The 21,015-nt window shown below is 34.8% G+C and overlaps 1 long non-coding RNA gene across 2 annotated transcripts in view; it reads right to left on the reverse strand.

The window, feature by feature from the left end:
• Positions 1 to 515: 515 nt before the first annotated feature.
• The window catches only part of LOC143237894 (uncharacterized), a 30,697-nt gene continuing 10,197 nt past the window's right edge, over positions 516 to 21,015 (reverse strand). Inside the window, exons 2-3 of one of the 2 annotated variants that reach the window (XR_013020318.1) lie at positions 7,020 to 7,224; positions 516 to 1,637 (exon numbers count right to left, since the gene is read on the reverse strand). This is a non-coding gene — a long non-coding RNA (uncharacterized LOC143237894). The remainder of the gene's footprint in view (positions 1,638 to 7,019; positions 7,225 to 21,015) is intronic. The other variant, XR_013020317.1, reaches the window with a different exon arrangement.

Genomic DNA, 21,015 nt, shown 5'->3' on the forward strand with positions numbered 1-21,015 from the left:
TCAGAAGTTCATTTATAATTAAATTATCGTTTTTCACAAAGTTTGGAATAAAACTAGTTCTTAATTTAAAAGTATATAAGACTCTGGATTGTTCCATTAAAAGACTGAACGGATACATGGAAAGCTCCGCTTAGCAAGGAGTTCAACCTAAACAGTTGGCCTTTGAGTAAGAGTCGATTAAATCAACTAAGAAATCTAAGCATGAAGTAGGTCAACACGTTAAAATATGTTTATTTTAGAGAAAAACTTGCGTTGAACTCTGACACATAAGTCTAATTCTCATGTGTTTTCCACAGCGTTTTGTTTTTTCAGCTTGAATAGGTTAGTTGTGATGATAGGTAGAGCAGAAAACATTAAAAGTATATGACGAGAAAAAATTCGTGTTTTTTTTTTCTGTGTTGTTATTCTAGTGTTAGAATTTTGTGTTTGTATATTTCTATGAAATGAGTACTACACAAATTATCATAGTATAGTGGGTAACATACATTCAACGTTTTGGTTCTTAGTTTCAATAAATAATAAGGTAATAGTTCTTATTATGTTGCTTTCACAAGATAAAGTCAAATACAATGCCTTAAGAAAAAACATGCAAAGTAAGAACGAAACACTGGTGCTTTTCGTAATGACGAGAAACCCACTTGAAGCAAAAATGTATTTTCAAGACAGCCGGTGTGGGTATCCGAACTTTAATTAAAATAAAGTACAGTTGCAAACTCTCTTTGTAAACTTGAGGATGACCTAAGATGGTCGAAACGTTGTTCTGTACTGATACCCACACCAGTTGTTTTGAGAATACATTGGTGTTTTTTTGTTTGTTGTTTTCCTCGCTTAATAACAACTGTTAAACAAAAGTGATTATTTCTTTAAGCTCAACGTTATAACGATCAAGAGGTGTTATTCGTGAATTTTGAAACAAAACTCAAATATTTTAAACATCAAATGCTCAAAAGTTTTGCATTTAAGTTTTACTTAAAGCTAACATAAGAGGCGTTCCAAAATTAATATGCCAAAAACAAAGTTGAATAACATTTTTGTATTTGAAGTAAGGACAAAATTGAAAACTAGCTATCTTATGGAGGTTTTCAAGTTTTATTTTATTAATTAATAAACTTCTAAATATCCTCCACCACTAGCTATAATCTTTCTAATTCTGGGCCCAGCATGGCCAGGTGGATAAGGCACTTGACTCGTATTCTGAGGATTGCAGATTAGAATCCCCCTCACACCAAACATGCTTGTCCTTTCAGTCGTGAGGACGTTATACTGTGATGGTCAATCCCACTATTCGTTGTTAAAAGAGAATCCCAAGAGTTGGCGGTGGGTGGTGGTGACTGGCTACCTTCCCTCTAGTCTTACATTGCTAAATTAGGGACATCTAGTGCAGATAGCCCTCGTGAAGCTTTGCGCGAAATTCAAAACAAACAACCTAATTTTGTGTTCAAGTTCTGAGAACAACATTTTCAACACAGTAAGACAGCATCACGGATAATACGAAGTTTCAGTCTCTCAACATCCCTTGGTTTGTTATTGTAGACTTTTTCTTTCAAAACTCCCAAAGGTAAAAGTCCAAAGGAGTTATATCGGGTGAACTCTTCAGGAGTTGTAGTTTTACTCAGTAACAGGGTAAACTCTGTAATCTGAAATAAAACACATTTATAAATAGTAATGATAAATAAAGGAAGTAATAAAAATAATAATTAATTTAAGTAAAACTTGTAAGCCTTCAGAGGATATTTTCGTTTGAACTTTGTTGTTATCTCAAATAGTAAAAATATGATTCAACATACTTTTGGGATTTACATTTCGGAACATTCTGTATACTGACAGAAACCATAATGTCATCATAGTAGTAATATAAAAAACATCGACACATACACGTGTATATACAACACGTAAAAAAATTAGCTTAATTTGAATATGGTGAAGATCGTCATGACAAAACTGGATGAAACATCCTGGTTGGTAAAAAAACAATGTTGTTTCTTTATGTCATACCAGAAGCTGGTATGTATGAGATTATTTCACAAGTAATTTATCAAATACCTGCGCTGTTAATTAATATTCACATTTTACTTTCCCACGACAATGATGCAAATTTTCGAGAAATGATTAAATTTGAAAAAATAAAATAAACTGTAGCCACTGTATTTTCAAATTTTTATACAACAAAATGTTATTTAAAAATATTTCTCGAATAGCTTATTTAACATTCTGCTAGAGCAATTTTTATTAGGAGCAAGATTTAACTGCGTATTTAGGCCTGTATTTAATGTTTTAGTCCTACTAAGGACATTGTATTTTACTTTTTGCGTCACACAGTCACAAATATTTCTTTGACTGAAATAAGGAAAAAATATGTCAATTGAAGACAATAAATTAAACGTTTGTTGCTAGCTCACGCTACATAGTTCAATAGGCAGTTTCCCTCGATCGATTAGGTTAGAATTCATAAACATGCAAATGACGAAGCAGCGCTGCTCACAGTGAAAAGTTAGGCTTAAGAAATAACATCCGAACTTACCGCCCAAAATAAAAATAACGACTGTTCTAGTTCCCTAGTTCCGTGTATGCAGTTTAGTTTCAGATTTTCAATTATAACGTTTTATAGTAACTCTCTCTTATAAAGAAATTTAAGAATAAATGTCGAAAGTATAGAAATCTTTGAAAGAAACTTTGAGATTTGAAGCTTCTCTATAAGATAATAAGTCTTCTAGTGACAAATTAATAACTAATTATCAAAAGGACATTTTTGAATCTACTTCTGTACTAGAACCACTGTAGGTAACGCACGTGACAACAGCCGGATCCGTATGCCAACTTAAGCATGCGCACACAGAAAAAAAAAAGTATATTTTTAACATTATAACAACAGAAATATCTCCACAATTAAAGAAATGTATTTAGTTTTAATTCATGTCTCATTTTTTATTACTGACGACAATCCATACTTCAAGAGAGTATAGGGAACAGAAAGAAAAACAAACAAACTCCTAGTTTACTGGTACCCAGAGTTTCGGCATAGCAGGTATAACATTTTATTATTCATAAAAATCGTTCACACAGTAAATCGTGATATTCTTCATTAACACACCAGGCGGCACTCTTTTCGTTATCTGTATTATACGAAGTGTGGATAATTTTCAAATAATGACGGAAATGTCTATGCCTTGAATAAAACCAGCTGTTTTTTGAACTGCTGTGTGTGTGTGGCATGTACACCGGTATTCAGTCCGAGAAATGTTAATCCATCAGCGTAACGGTAACTTTTTGTTTTGATCTTACTTGACTTGTATTTGTATTGATACAATGTGGTGAATATATTTGGTGCTATTGTTCAAACGTAAACGAAAAACACGTTTGAAAAGCTATGACTTTTGTGTAACTGAACGGCTGCAGAAGAAATGTGAAAGCTATAGTTAAAATATTACATTCTAACAGACATTAGATATAGTTCGGTAGTTGAAGTGTGTTTTTTAACATGTTAGGTCACATATTAGAGTACTAAAATTATTTCAACATGTTAATCTCAAATCATGAAAGAAATAGTCTTACATGCTACCTCATCTGGATAATAATACAACGGAAACATCTGACAGATCATCTTCTATCATGAGGCCCAAGAACATTTTTGAATGTTACATTACTTCCATGAGGCTGTATAAACATTGTGAGCATGTTACACTATATAACGAAATCATAATAACATTTTGGCTTCTTTCTCCACAACGTGAAAAGGAAGTTATGTTTTAGGGTGTTGTCTTACGTGACGAAGCCGTAATAACATTTCAATGTGTTCTTCTACAACGTGAAACCATAGAAACATTTTGATATGTTGTCTTACACAACAAGGCCAAAATGACATTTTAATATATTCTTCACAACGCGAAACATGTTTAGCATGTTGTTTTACAGGGTAAAACCCTAGAAATATTTTAACATGCAGATAATAAGGCCATAATAACATTTTAATGTATCCTCCAAAATATGAAAGTATATTTAACAACATGATGCAGTAGTAACATATAAACATGTTGCATTACAATGTGAGGTTATATAAACGTTAGACCCCCAGTAACACAGCGGTATGTCTGCGAATTCACACTGCAAGAAACCGAGTTTCGATACCCATGATGGACAGAGCGCAGATAGCCCATTGCGTAGCTTAGTGATTAATTCAAAATAATCAATCAATCAATATATAAAGGTTTTAACATGTTTAAGCTACAACATGGCATAACATCTTCAATCTTTGAAAATATAAAGAAAGAAACTACACGAGGACTATCTGCGCTAACCGTCCCTGATTTAGCAGTGTAAGACTAGAGGGAAGGCAGATAGTCATTGTCACCCACCGCCAACTCTTCGGCTACTCTTTTACCAACAAATAGTGGGATTGATCGTCACATTATAATGACCCCACGGCTGAAAGGACGAACATGTTTGTTGCGACAGGGAGAAGGAATACGATACTTCATTTAGTTAACTAAATGTTTTCAAGTGTAAAGAAGAAAGAATTTATGTATATTACAGAAGAAAGCTGCTGATGGTGGGAGTAGCCGGATGTTTTTTGATAAAGTGTATCGTATTATAGAAGCTTCTTTGATTTTACTAACAGTGGACTATTTTTCTTTTGGTCTACGATTTGGGCAGTCGGAATTATTCTAAAATACCTACAATTAGAAGAACGTTCAAAAACAAGTGAATGGTCTACGGGTATGGTCTTTAAATCGAGTTTTAAAGTATATTACTATCTGACCTATATAGATAACATTACTTTTTTACGACCAAATTAGGACAGAGAGCGTTTATAAACCTATTTTTAGGTAGTTTACGTCGACACCTTTGCCAGTTTCTCTGACCCAAATTTTAACACCGTTTTCATGACTAACTAAATGATATTTCTGCTTCCTTTAAATTACCTAAATAATATGTGATCAGCAAAATACTTTCCCATAGTTTAAATGTCTTAGTTTGAAAATATCAAAACTCATTTCTTACAGAAAATACACAAACTGACCTTTAACCTTCCCAACTCATGGGTGTCAACCCCTTAACACCGAAATTGGCATTACAAATCCTTCGTCTAGAATGACAATACTATATGTAGGATAAATTAAAACAGAAAAGACGAAACAACGTCTATTTTATTGTTTCGTTGAAACTGATAACAGCCTTTGTGACATTATTAAACAGAATCTTAACAGTCGCACTACAACTGATAACTACCTCTGTGACATTATTAAACAGATTCGTAACAGCAACACTGAAACTGATAACTACCTCTGTGACATTATTAAAGAGATTCGTAACAGCAACACTGAAACTGATAACTAACTACCTCTGTGACATTATTAAACAGATTCGTAACAGCAACACTGAAACTGATAACTACCTCTGTGACATTATTAAACAGATTCGTAACAGCAACACTGAAACTGATAAAAACCCTTGTGATATTATTAAACAGATTCGTAACATTACTGAAAAGATTAACAAAGTTGATATACATTCCAGTAACACTGAAACTAATAACTATCTTTTTGACAATATAAAAACTCATTCTAAATTGTTCTGTAAACAAACACTGATGTATATGTCAGTAACGCTGTATGTTACACCAGTCTTTTTAACCGGGACTTTATAGGATAAAACGAATGTAGAACAGATATTTTATATATACAAAATATGAACTAGATATTAACACGAAACTTGTATTTAAACCCGGTGAAACGTTAATCGGTGCTCCCACTAGGACAGCGATAAGTCTACGGAATTATAACGCTAAAATCAGAGATTCGATTCCCCGCGGTGGGCTCGGCAGGCGGCCCGATGTAGCTTTGCTATAAGAAAAACACACTGTTAATAGTAAAAAAGGAGGTAAGGAAAAAAAATCTTATACTCCGGACACATATATATTTTAACCAACATTACGCCTTGGTGGCTTCATGAGGATTTATATACGAAATGGTTCAATATTAGAAAGATGCAAGGGCGAAACGATGGTTAAAATAAAATTTATATATATAACGCAAGGATATTAATTTCTTTTTACCAAATTTATCAAAATGTGTAAATCCTTCTAGTGTGCAGCACAGATACATTGAAAACCTAACTGTGAAGTAATTTATCAAAAGAATGAATTTAAGATAACGTTACGTACAAAAAGTGAAACAAGTTAAAAAAAAAACCTTAAAAGTCGACTCAAGAACGTATACGTAGATAGTTCTTGTTTTTTAATATTCTTATCTGAAATTAGCTTTTAACAGTGACTGTGAAAGGTTAGAAGAATCCAAAAGTTTTAGTGTTAATTCAAAAACGTCTTCGAAGACCATCATTCATTTCCCTGAACTGAATCAATAACACAGTAGACCGGTGAAAAATTAACTGAATACTAGGATGTAGACTTGTAGCGGCACGTTTTAGTCTCAACCAATAAGATTGAAAAACATTTTTTGGAAAAACATGTTTATATGTTAAAACACACACATACGGACTTTTTTTTTCTTTTGGCACGAAACTTTGAACATCTTAGAAATGCTGACTGAACCATTATTAAATCGTACCTGAATACTGTAGTAAAATGTGTTTGTGTATGTATATCTTTGCATCATTCAATTAGTTTTTGAGCGATTTATATCCGCTAGGGTTCACTGGCCTCCAACCTCAATAAAATATATGACAACAAGTCTGTACACTTTGTCAAATGATGTTTCTCTCTGAAATTTCTTACTTCTGTGGTAGCAGAGACTTCAATATTTGTCTGTTCCTGCATAGTCTTACAGAAAAAATTATTACAATGTTTCGGTTTCGTTTACGTACTATTTAATATTAAATATTTATAAATCCAGCTTGTACAACGTCTTCAGTTTCACTTACTAATATGTAATATTATACACTTATAAATCCTGCTTTAATTTTTGAACATTCTACTTAAACGTTATAATATTTAGTTTTTTTAACGCGTTACTTAAACGTTATAATCATAAGTTTTGAACACGTTATTTCAAAGTTATAATTACCTGTATATAAGCAACTTTTTTGCAGAAAAATCCTTATTAAAAAAAATATCATAAGATTGTCCTGGACTTCACGGGAATGTGCAAATTTTTATCGACTGTCACAGCTGCTGCCGTATATCATGAGTCAGATATGTTCATGGAATGGGTTAAGGTGTTATGAAAACATATCCTATACTCCAGGGTTGTTGTTTTTTCTGTCTTGTAACTGAAGAATACATAAAAAGGAGAACGTTATGTAACAAACTAGAAAGTATACCCCATGAATAACACATTTAGATGCACAAATCACTCCACACATACACTGAGTTCAGTCACCTTAACCACACATTAAGGTGTGCTCAGTTCGACAGATTTATATAGGAAATTAAGTCATTTTAACTACAAGCTTGAATGTATACATTTCACCAGATACAGTACGGTAAGCTGCCTTAACCTTACATTAAGGTGTATTCATCTAGCTAGATACGATATGAGAAACCAGTTTAACTACACGTTAAGGCCCAATATGGCCAGATGGTTAAGGCGCTCGAATCGTAATCCAAGGGTCATGGGTTTGAATCCCCGTCACACTAAATATGCTCGCCTTTACAGGCATGGGGGCGTTAAAATGTGCGGTCAATCCCACGATTCGTTGGTAGCAGATAGCCCTCGTGTAGCTTTGCACGAAATCCAAAACAAACCAAAGTTGGATTAACCGTCACATCATGACGTGTCAGCTGTCCCTTAAGTTATATTTTCTTACGTGTCGTCTGTCTTTATGTTACGTGTTGTGTGTCCGTGTTTGTTACGTTTTATCTGTTCCTTAATATGTGTTCTGGTGAAGGTCAAATACCGAAATATTAATGTTTCTCAAGATAGTCGTAATGAATGTAGCTTGACTCTATATGTGACGACGTGTGTGCACCTGAAGGTGTAATTGAAGAGTCTCAACTTGCTGAATTTGGTGAACTGTGTGTCGTTAAAATGGATTGGCTATACATATCTCTCGGGCCGTGTTACGCTTAGCCTAATGTACTTAGTGATCTGTTCATACACCTTCACATGTAGTTGTTTGCTTGTTGTTTTTTTAATTTCGCGCGGAGCTACACGAGGGCTATCTGCGCTATCCATCCATAATTTAGCAGTGTAACACTAGAGGGAAGGCAGCTAGGCATCACCATCCACCGCCAACTCTAGGATTACTCTTTTACCAACGAATAGTGGGACTGACCGCACATTATAACGCTCCCATGGCTGGAAGGGCGAGAATGTTTGGTGTGACGGGGATTCGAACCTGCGATCCTTAGATTACGCGTCGAATTTCTTAACCACCTGGTCATGCCGGGCCTGAGGTACACACTATTAAATATTAAGTAGTAAGGTCGTGAGATATATGATATTAAATATTAAGAAGTAACGCCATGAGGTATACGATATTAAATATTAAGAATCCAACGGTACTCCCCCCGGTCTTCAGTAACACGTTTTGCGCTTATATATTTAAATCTCATGTAATTGTTATTGACGTAAATGCTTATTTTGAATAATTTCACATCGTGCGGATTTAGCAATATTTTATTTAATAACAACTGAAAATAATATAAAGTGCATACGCTATTAATAGTGGAAGTATCTAGTTTATATATTAACAGAATAAGATATTATGTTGTTTAAGAAATATATGTGGGTGTGTTTTCTTTCAGCAAAGCCACATTGGGCTATCTGCTGAGCCCCCCGAGGGGAATTGAACTGCTGATTGTAGCCTTTTAAATCCGGAGACATACGGCTGTACTAGCGGGGACGTAAGAAATACGTCAAGACACAAACTGACTTCTGTCTTTGGTGAAATAAAAAACATGAAATTATTTTATTTCACAATATATTTCGTATTGAAAGTAAACACACACAGGTATATCCTATGAGCGATAATAATAATCATGCTTTGATGCTATCACATGGTACCGGTTTCTCTTCAGTTGGCTTTTTGGTTTACAAAACGTGTCTTCTTTCTTTCATTTTTCTTCGGAGAATTTTTTAAGAAGCTAAATTGTCAGAGAATTATCAAGCATAAAAACTACTTGAAAAAAATAGCTGTCTGTGAATTCACTGCTTCCAACATTTTATGTAGGATTAGATGTGTCCTTACCAAAGGTGAATCGACTTTTTACTGACAGTAATAAATGCAAACAAACGCACAACTTATGGGGTAGAAGCACATCAAAACACACATCTTCTGTAAAATATCACACGTAACCTATTGCATAGACAAAAGGAAAAATTACGACATAGAAGCAGTCGACTTGTAACAAATATAACTTAAGGGGCATATGACAACACGTATCCCGAAAGATAGTGACAAATAATATACACACAACTTAAGGGACAGGTGACACGTAACAAAAACACGACATAAAAGCAGACGACACGTAACTAACACACCCTAAGGAATAGATTAAACATAACAAACATATAATCTGTTTACAGAAGACACATAACCAAGGGGATTGGTGACAAATAAAAACAAGTTTACACAACTTCACATGACACAAATGCTTACACTATAACTTTGTCTTATAACAGCTTTAAGCATTACGTTTGGAAGCCTCTGGCTGTGTCTGTAAATCTACTACACGCAAGCTTAGCTCCAAGGCTGGCGTTAGCGCATAGGCAACTAACTGGAGGGTAGCAAAATCGATAAAAATTTTCGAATTAATTTCACCTTCAATAGAATCGACTATCTTGCGCTTGCTTTATAGTCTTTGCCATGTGTGGCTGACTTGAAAACTGTTTTCATGGACACTGACAGTGTAAAATAATCAGTTTAAATATAAAACAAATTTCCTATATTGCACTCAATAATAATTTATTTGTTTGGAATTTCGCGCAAAGCTACACGAGAGCTATGCGTTAACCGTCCCTAATTTAAAAGTATAAAACTATAGGGTTTTTTTTTTTAAATTTTGCACAAAGCTACTCGAGGGCTATCTGTGCTAGCCATCCCTAATTTAGCAGTGTAAGACTAGAGGGAAGGCAGATAGTCATCACCACCCACCGCCCACTCTTGGGCTACTCTTTTACCAAAGAATAGTGGGATTGACCGTCACATTATAACGCCCCCACGGTTGAAAGGGCAAGCATGTTTGGCGCGATTGGGATGCGAACCCGCGACCCTCAGTTTACGAGTCGTACGCCTTAACATGCTTGTCCATGCCGGGCCAAGACTAGAGGGAAGGCAGCTAGTTATCACCACTCACACCACCTTTTGGACCACGAGTTTTACCATCGAATAGTGAGATTGACCCTAATAATATAACGCCTTATTGTTGAAAGGGCAAGCTTGTTTCGTGTGACAGATATTTGAACCCGCAACCCTCAGATTCCTAGTCGCGCGCCCTAACCATCTAGCTATGCGGATCAGTAGATTTTTTAACGCCAAAGTAAAGAAGATAAAAAGTCAAGTTATTATGAATTTAGAAAAAGTTCGGAGTTATACACAGACAGGCGTTTGTAATGCGGAGAGAACCCAGGTACTGTATATACAAATCACGCCCAACATGGCCTGATGGTTAGGGCACTTGACTCGTAATCTAAGGGCAGGGTTTCGAATCACCATTACACCATACATGCTCACTCTTACACCCAGGGAGGCAGTATAATGTGACGGTAAATCCCACTATTCGTTGGGAAAAGAGTAGCCCAAGAGTTGGCGGTGGGTGGTGATGACTTCCTTCTAGCTTTACACTGCTAAATTAGGGACGGCTAGCGTAGATAGCTCTCGTGTAGCTTTTCGGAAGGTTGAAAAAATTAAAATTTTATCTAGCAAAATAAAGTACCCAAAGCCGACCTTGTCGAACTAAGCTTTACACAATGTGAAACATTTTGTTCGCGTAATTTTATATTTACAGGTTATCGATGATAATGATGCAGGGATCCTCCGAGGAGGACATCTTTCGAATTTTGTGTGAGGCGACAAAATACCTAAAGCCATTTGCTTTTCTTTACAAAAGCTACTGATTTATCTAAAGACATAGTTGAGCCTGTTTGTCGGCACGAAATTTCAATACTTTGTTAATTCAGCCTCTGATTATTTCAGTGCTCTTTGTAGATTCAAGACCTTGGCACAGTAGTATATCTGCGGATTCACACTGCTAGAAACCGGGTTTCAATACCCGTGGTGAGCAGAGCACAGATATTTCATTTTGTTGCTTTGTGCTTAATTTACTAATTAACTTGATCATATATTCATAATGAAACTAATAAGCATCGACTAGTTTATAACGACACTTCTAGTAAAGATTCTTCACGCTAAATTTGATGAAGACCCGTCCTCAGGAAGTGAAGTAACGGTATGAAGCGCAAAAACGTCTATAAAAACCTCAAAACACAAAATACGAAACTGGTAATCTGTGTGTTCCTCCGTATGGACATAACGAACCTCCATAGTGGTTTTGTAAAAGATCCATTCAAAACCTACGAAGGACAGCAGTAGAAAGGTACAAATAACCCATTATAAAGCTTTGTGGCTAAGAACAAAAGAAAAACACACAATAAATTGTCAACGTATTAGTGAAGTCGGCATGCCCATACTGTGACTGTTCTTTTGTCACAAAGATACGTTATGCTGTAACAATTATTTTTTCTACCAGAAATTCATTATATTGTAATAATATTTTGTGCCAAGAACATGAGTTGGTTTTACAAATGTATTGTTACTTATGTTTCTCTTCTCTCTAATAATCCTGACACACATAATTTGCTGACCTTTCCCCCTATTGTTTTCGTGTTTAATTCTTGTCCTTGATATTGTTGTCACGCGCTATTTGATTTCTATTTTTCCCCCTGTATATTGCCAATCGACATAAATATTTCAGAAATTTTTAGGGCACGTTCGGATTAGTCGATATTAATTCGTGTCTACTCAGCATTAGGTCACGATTCCATATCCTCACGAGTCATAGTCACTTATATACGCTTACAGTGATATTTGATTTTTCAGAATTTTTCTTGTCCTGTTTGAGATTACTCCCCCTACATTTTTTTTAATCTAAACTGCAATGCACTTCATAGAAAACGGCTTCAAAAAACAATAAAAAATCCTGATATTAAAAAAATTAAATTCACCATATAATTATATATATATGTATAATCAGTACTTTTCACATATGTCATTTCTGTACTTTGTGGAAAACTAATACAATACTATGCAGTAGTGACAGGTTACACTTTAAATCTGAAAAACCGTGTCAGAATGGTACTTATTTTGCAGGTACTAGAAATATTACTTGGTTGAAACGTTTGACCTATTCGGACATCGAATTTCCTACACTATCAGAATTATGTACGTTAAAGATCCATATCAAGAATGATTAAAATTGATATTTCGTCTTTTCCGGAGATATCAGTGTAAAAAAGGCTTAAAAATAATGAATTACTTTTGAGACACATTATTTGCCGTATAATATTGCATTATTTTCAAGTTCAGAAAACAGCTACAAAATAGAAACTCCCAGCTGTTTCACTCTTTTGATAGAGGACAAGGATTCGGAGTTTCGTTATGGACAGCTCTTTTACAACTATACGGGTCTAACGTATCGAATTTTAAACATATCAAGTATTTTTAATGCAGAACATTATTCAAAATAGCTAAAGGTTATAGGTTATAGTACTTATAAAACTTTGCGCATTGATAATATGGTCCCTACCATGTAATAATGACAAAGATACGACAACTATCTGTCTTAATATGTTTGTAATATTTAGAGTCAAAAAGGAAAAACAAGTACATATTTTATATCTCCGTACTTCATTGGATTTTGACCAAGTCATAGCCGTATGCTTCTGTTTATTTGTGTTTTCAACAACTTGCTTGCAACAGCTGTACATTCATGTCACTGACCAGCAGTAGCCAATAGAACTGTTTCACTGCACGTGCTCTTGTGCATTCTTATTGTATTAGAATCTATTCTTGAGGATTGACAAGCCACATTAACCTTTCAAAACCCTTTCTCTACATTCAACACATTGAGCCCTTGATAAACTAATTTATGTAAGTATGTCTATCTCAAGCTTAAGACGGAACTATAAAGCACCCACAGTTTAAAGTGCAGAAAATGTTTTATGGTGTTACGCGGATTCAAACCTGGTTCGCCAGATTCGAAATTTAGAAAGAACAACTTGTGCCCCAGTAGAGACGAAAATACGTCTGTAATACGGACGGACTTTGTTGTATACTTTAATATACGTATAGATCGTTTTGCTCTGCTCGGAATTACTTTTTCGAATAAATTTCAAACCCCCTTCTTTCACTTTAGAAAATCTGCCGTATAAATACGGTTTGCATTATAAGAGTTGCACATGTAGGTGGTTTGGATGTGTATTCGTATTGGTTCAGTATAATTCTGAAGGCCGTTTCCTTAATGTGGAAACAAACTGTTAAACACCATTGAAATTACTGCCTGAAAGCGTTCAGGTGACTTGTACAGGAAATTAAGGTATACATCAGTCGCAAGACTGAGTTTTTTATTGTATGACAGTTAGACGAATATTCTAGAGAGTTGACATTATACGGCCAATATACTGGAACCTGAACCGCCCATGTGCGTGTGCGTCACCTACAGTACATGTGAATTTTTTTGTTCTTTTTTCTGTCAAGCAATATTACACCTGTAGCAGGCACACGCAACAACGATTTCTGATACACGAAATATATATATTAGTGAAAAAATCCCCTCTTTAAATTCCTGTTTAGCGACCAATTACATTTTTTTGTTTGCTATTAATTTAATTATCATAACTTTCAGCATTTAAACACTGTCACCCTATGGGTTGTTATGGTGGAGCTATCTATTACCACTGGTAGCTGGTACTGCGAAAAAAACTTTATTCACTCCACATAAATTTCTGTCATTCTTCATAGTGCTCCCCTGTGACACAGCGGTTGAATGCGCTATAAACTAGGTTTCGATACCCGTTGGGGCAAGAGCACAGATATTCCAGTGTGTTCAACTACAAGGAAACCATTCCTAGAACGTCTGAAAAAACAAAGACACGTTTGTTATGTATAATTTGATATATATATATATATATATTTATTCGAACACTCCATTTATCATGTAATTTGATCCGTTTTGTCTTTGAAATAAGTCCACTGTAGTTTATAATGTTAAAATAGGCATCAAAATAAGTAAATTATTGAAATTTCTACTTTATCTATGACGTCAATATGCTACACAACTAATTATTCTAACATTTTAAAGGAAAGTAACACATAACTACAAAATAATTAGGTACGGTTAACTTTTATATTGTTAATGTAGTATACTCTAAGAAAAAAGCGATGCATCATTGTTCTACATTACTGCTTTTAACTTCCGCACCAGCCGTCACTGACAAAAATTTGAATTTTTTGCATGGAGTTTCTCTCTTACAGGAACACGAAGATATACAGAAGTGTACAAGTGATGAATTTATTCTCTTACAAAAACAAAACATTGTTTATTATAGACAGTGTGGCGTGGTGCTTATATGAAAATGGCATAAACAGATAGAACTAAAGTGGTATGTACCTTTTCCAGAGCGTTAATCTCATTTGTCTCTCAAAAAAAATTCTTCCTGTGTCCGTCGTTTTCAACGGACACGAACAATTTTTGACATGAAAATCCTGAATAACATTTTACACATGTTTACCAAGTTTCATCAAAATCAGATTATTTTATTGTTTGTTTGTTTTTGAATTTCGCACAAAGCTACTCGAGGGCTATCTGTGCTAGCCGTCCCTAATTTAGCAGTGTAAGACTAGAGGGAAGGCAGCTAGTCAACACCACCCACCGCCAACTCGTGGACTACTCTTTTACCAACGAATAGTGGAATTGATCGTTACAATATAACGCCCCCACGGCTGAAAGGGCGAGCATGTTTGGCGCGACGGGGATGCGATCCCGCGACCCTCAGATTACGAGTCGCACGCCTTAACACGCTTGGCCATGCTGGGCCGATTATTTTATATCCAGCAACAATATCATGGGCAATCGGTACCAGAGAGTTACCAGATAGTGATTTTTTGTGACCCTAAACTTTGATATAGACCCTTCAAAAACTAAGCACTTCTAAGTTAGGTCATTATCTACATCAGCCTTCGTTTAAATTAATTCAGCCGGCTTTGTGAAATCTTGGTTACAAACACAGATTTGTATGAAAACATAACTTTCCTCCATTTAATGTGTGTGTGCGTGCGTTATTTTTTGGCTCAAGACCTTTCTTTAAACAAATGTTGAAACTTTAACAAATATTTTTATTCGCTGTCAGTTGTCGTCATGGCACTAATGTCCAACTCTTTTTTTAGAGTTTTCAGACTTTTAGCTGATGAATGTATTAGGTTTCTATCAGTTTATTAATACTAGTTTTAGTTTTTGAAGATCAGAAAAATATCTGTTATAACATTGTGTTCACAATGTTGCGAGTGTTAACAAAGTTACATAGATCCTAGGGTTTGTTCCAAGAATTATTCTTTATCGTGCGGACACACGCATACACGTATAGTCGTTTTCTTACCATTGAAATTCTGTAAATCGTCAGACTACTTTTCCTGTTAAAACCAAATGACGTTATCCTGTACTCCAATTGTCAGCCAAGCTTTAAATTCTACTGGAACCTTAACTATAATAAGAAAGAACTAAATCTACTTAGTAACTTTTAAGTGTTTAAACAGCATGTTGTGTCTTAGTGTAATTTCAAGTAAGCATAATTATACACGTAAATTATGCAAGGCGATGACGAAAGTCATGTCAGTTTATACTCTGACCAGTACAAATTTTACAAGTGAAGTTTCAGTTACTATTCAAAAGAAAATATAACAAAGTAATCACGTGGTCCTTTAAAACTTCTTAGCACGTTCTCAATAATTTCGATGAAGAAGATAAAAGTTTTAATTACGTGATACAATAAATAAATAAAAGAAAAGCTGAACGTCCGAATAGAGTTCATTTATATACGTTAATTATGGTTCGAAGCCCACAATCTACTATTAGTATTGTTAAAGCCTTCCGGTAGGACAGTAGTAGGGTTTGGATCGATGCAGTGGACACAGTATGGCTATGCTCTAAAACAATGAAATAAATAAGTGCTGTTAAACTAATTACCAAGACTCTAACATAAACGAACGAATACTTCGTACTCTAAATTAGGTCATTTCAGTTCAAAGGTTTTAAAGTGTGAAATAAGTCCAAACTTTCAATGAGCTCAAATATTATTGGAGGTAAGTATTTTTCTAATTTCTCAGTTTTGTTTTATTAAACACATTACAATTAATAAAATCAAGCTGAACGTACATGCAATACCATCGTCAACTGCGATGTGTTTTTCATGTTATGTTTTAGAGTTAGACAACATCAGAAGATTTATATTACGAACAATAAAAAGGATTTCTTACTTTATCGTTCAAACGAAATATACGTTCAAATTGTGTTTTTTCTTGTGTGTTTTTTTTTTTTCATTTCGCGCAAAGCTACTCGAGGGTTATCTGCGCTAGCCGTCCCTAATTTAGCAGTGTAAGACTAGATGGAAGGCAGCAAGTCATCACCACCCACTGCCAACTCTTGGGCTACTCTTTTGTTAACGAATAGTGGGATTGACAGTGACATTATAACGCCCCCACGGCTGAAAAGGCGAGCATGTTTGGTGCAACGGGAACCTGCAACCCTCAGATTACGAGTCGCACGTCTTAACCTACCTGGCCATGCCGGGCCATATACGTTGAAAAAGTTGAGACAGCTCAATATGTAGAAATTCGAATTAAGACGGTGAAATCCTTTAATAAAGTCGTCTTTTCCTCTATATATACACACATACATACCTTTGTTGGAGCTTATGTAAATGACTCGGCTAGCGGATTTTGACCTTCTGGTGTCAGGTAAAAGTGTCTGATGTAGGAAGACAGCGAGGTATAAATTTATGTTAATACTACACAAAAGGTTACCCACTCAATTTCGAATCCTCGACCTAAAGAGACCCGCGACAAGTATCGGAGACGTATACTCGTAAGTGCCATGATGGTTCTTCCTCTTGACCACATTTTCACAAACTTAAACCTTGGTTGCATTACATTATGAATTTAATGAAATACTCAGTGGCCAAGACGTATTGTTTATTCAGTCGGATTCGCTAGTTGCTACATTTGTGAAACATTTTGAAAGTGTATTACTCACTTTTCTAAATGATTTTAAAACTTTGACGAGTCGTTTTAAAAATATATCATAACTGTATCACTATTAGTCAAAAACGATTTAAGTTTGTTGTAACATGCTAATGAAGAAATCATTGCAAAACTAGTAAGGGTGTTCATTTAAATAAAATCTAATTAATCATGTTACGTATTATAATTTATTATAGATGAGTTTTCGATTTATTATACTACATACGTTACGTCTTACGATTTCAAGCAGCCGGAAATTTCAATTGCAATTTATAAGTTAATTAAATGTTAATATGTATCAAATTTATGATATTCGCCAGCAAAATTGATACACACAATTTTGTTTCTCAACGCGAATGTATTTTAGTATTAAAAAATACAATTTGTAATAGCGATTATTACACACAATTATTTATGTGCAAAAATTTTACAAACTCATAAACGATATGAGTCTTTAATTTGGTACGGAACTGAATATTTTATCGACGGTTCAAGCCCACAACGAGCGAATTAATTTTATGTTGATGTACAGATGCACTTCACTTGAAGGAAATGGTCGCTAGCTCTCTTCTTGTTTGGCCTAAGGCGGTTTACAAGCTTACTTTTCAAAGAAGAAGATAGATATTGAACGTCCTCGTAGTTAATTTTTTTAAGTTGAACGGTTAATAATGTTCGAAATCTATAAACATTCCTGATCAGATATCTGAAGTTTTCTTATTAATAAGAGTTAATCATAATTATAGCTTCCGAGGCTTATAGTATGCTGATTGTAGCTGACCACCAATAGTCTATTGTCTTCGCGCGTCTTGCCATGGCTTATTAGGCGAAGTTCTCGAGAGTCCAACAATATTCAAATATACGCTAGTATTTTCATAAAACATGTATTATTGATGTTTACACTCGGGAATCTTCTAAAATGTAGAGAACAGGCGGGAGTTGTTAAATGTGTATTGCGCATTATATAATGCATAATACTAGAACAAATGTAAATATTCAAATAAAGGTACAACAGTAAATCCATTACAACCGTTAATAATTCCTTCCCTCCACAGTGACACAGCGGCATGTCTGCAGACTTATACTGCTAGAAACTGGATTTCGATTTCCGTGGTGAGCAAAGCACAAATAGTCCTTTGCGTAGCTTTGTGTTTGTTGCAACAAACAATATTAATGTTTATTTTCATATGATTTTCGTTTTGAAATTGTATTTGTTTTCGCCTCGTCTTCCATCAGTAATCTGTAGTGTGGCATGTTCTGTAAGTATTACCACAACTGAAAGCATGTAAAGATAGAAAACAATTGTGTACGCTGGTAACAGATATTCTGACTTCACCCTGGAACTTTCTATCTCAGCGAACTAATATTTCGATGAATAAAAAAATAATAATAAAACTTACAAAAAATAAACGTTTTGAGCATTTTCCGATATCTAATAGCCCAGTATAAAAATATTATTCTATTGTTATATTCAGTTAATTAATAGGTAAGTGAAACCAAAAAAATTCCAACATCAGCTTCACTGGGCGGAAAGTTTGTAATCTTTATTAAACAAAGAAGAAAAAGGGCCGATCAGAATAACATAATAAATAAACACCCAATTTGGTCATTGTAGTTTTCTGTTTGTAATACCGCCTATTTCGTGCCTTGTATGTTATATCAGAAGAACTGTTAGGTTAAATGTTACAGATTACCTGTGTAACACTGTTATTAATGTGCTGGTGCCAATAAACAAAACACTCTTCTTGATGACGAGAAACTCACTTGAAATAAATATGTATCTCAAAACGGTTGGTATGGTATTAACAACTGACCTTTGCCGCAAACACTTTCTTTGTTAACCTGAAGATGACCTAGGAAGGTCGAAACTTTGTTCTTTCCTTTAATAATAAAAGTATTAATACTCATACCAGCCGTTCTGAGATACATAAAATACTCTTGTTGAGATTGCTTCCTGAGTTTGGATCGCTGTATTCAATAGAAGGAAAACGCAAATTGCGAAGACTTAGATATAAATATTTTGAGGTTAGAAATAAAAGTATAAATAACTTGTGAATTACTTTTATATGATTTCTTTTTATTTTCAATTCACGTTTCAAAAGCGGTTTGTTTCTGATTAAGAAAGAAAATCTAATGTATAATTCTGTTATATCGGTAGCGGATATAAGATATAGTTTTAGTCATTCTTTCTTTTCTTTTTTGCTTCCAATTACACTTATTCGTAGCCTGATATCTTATGACAATGCAATTTAAGTTTCACGTCTCGAACAGGTTTAGTATCAATTTGATTTGATGATCTTTTAAGTTAGTCAAGGATGCTAAACAGCATTGCTCAGACAAATCTAAATAAAACTTCTAAAATCACAAAATTTACGTGGATTATGTTGAAACTACACGTTGGTTAGCTGTCACTTTACTGTTAACGTTTCTTGCAAAAATCATTCTGTTTTGTTGTAGATATACAATATGAACGTGTTCCTAATACTGACCAACTTTTCTGTTTTGTTGTAAATATACAATATGAACGTGTTCTTATAACTGACCAACGTTTCCGTTTTGTTGTAGATATATACTATGAACGTGTTCCTATTACTGACCAATTTTTCTGTTTTGTTGTATATATACACAATGAACGTGTTCCTATAATTGACCAACTTCATATTTTGATTCCCATCATTATCATCATGTGCCGTCTTCGTCAGGAAGGTTGGCTGTCACAATCATCCACTTCTGTCTGTTCTGTTATTTTCTTACCAGGTCTTCATATTTTGTTATCTCAGTCCACTCTTTAATATTTGTTATCCACTCTATTTTTGGTCTCCCCTGTATCCTGTCCTTTTCATTTGACCTTATAGTGGGACTCGCTGGATGTTTTCTTGTCTCATAATGTGCAGTGGCAAATTTAAAGTTGTATGTGCCCAGAGGTAATAATTTTTGTGGGCTCTACATTCCTTGTAATTTTACATAGAATAGAATTATCAATTGGCTGCCATTAAGACCATAGGTCATGGGGTTGAGTCCCCTCTAGCCTTTACCTAAATACATCACTGACAATATGCTAGCCCTTACCTAAATATGTTACTTTCCTCTTCTTGATGGCTGGTACAACACATCTTTCTACATTCACTTACTGAAACTTTTTTCATTTGTTACCTTGATCTGTTCAGGATAAATTCATTATCTTTTAGCACAGCATGGCCACGTTGTTAAGGCACTCGACTCGTAATCTGAGGGTCGAGGGTTCGAATTCCTCTCACATCAAACATGTTCGCCCTTTCAGCCGTGGAAGCGTTATAATACGACGGTCAATCCCACTCTTCGTTGGTAAAAGAGTAGCCCAAGAGTTGACGGTGGATGATGATGACTAGCTGCCTTACCTCTAGTCTTACACTGCTAAATTAGGGACTGCTAGCGCAGATGGCCCTCGTGTAGCTTTGCGCGAAATTAAAAACAAACCAAACAAATCGTCATCTTTCTGGACACCTACATTTCAGATATTTGTAATTACATATTTTATTTATTTTTTTACTTTGTCGTTTATTTTGTGTGTGTGTTTTCTTATAGCAAAGCCACATCGGGCTATCTGCTAAGCCCGCCGAGAGGAAGCGAACCACTGATTTTAGTGTTGTAAATCCGCAGACATACCGCTGTATTAGCGAGGGTTGTAATTTCTTTCTTGTTGTCACAGGTTTGATTTGTTACATATTTTTTCTCTCTCTTTGCTTGGTTTTCTTACTTGTAGTTCTATACGGTTATTCTAATTTATTCAATTTCCACTTTTCTTGTTTGTTACATATTTTGTTAGTTTTTCCAGTTTTTAATTATATTTGT

The sequence above is a fragment of the Tachypleus tridentatus genome, chromosome 13 (assembly GCF_004210375.1).
Source record: "Tachypleus tridentatus isolate NWPU-2018 chromosome 13, ASM421037v1, whole genome shotgun sequence".
Taxonomy (NCBI): Eukaryota; Metazoa; Arthropoda; class Merostomata; order Xiphosura; family Limulidae; genus Tachypleus; species Tachypleus tridentatus.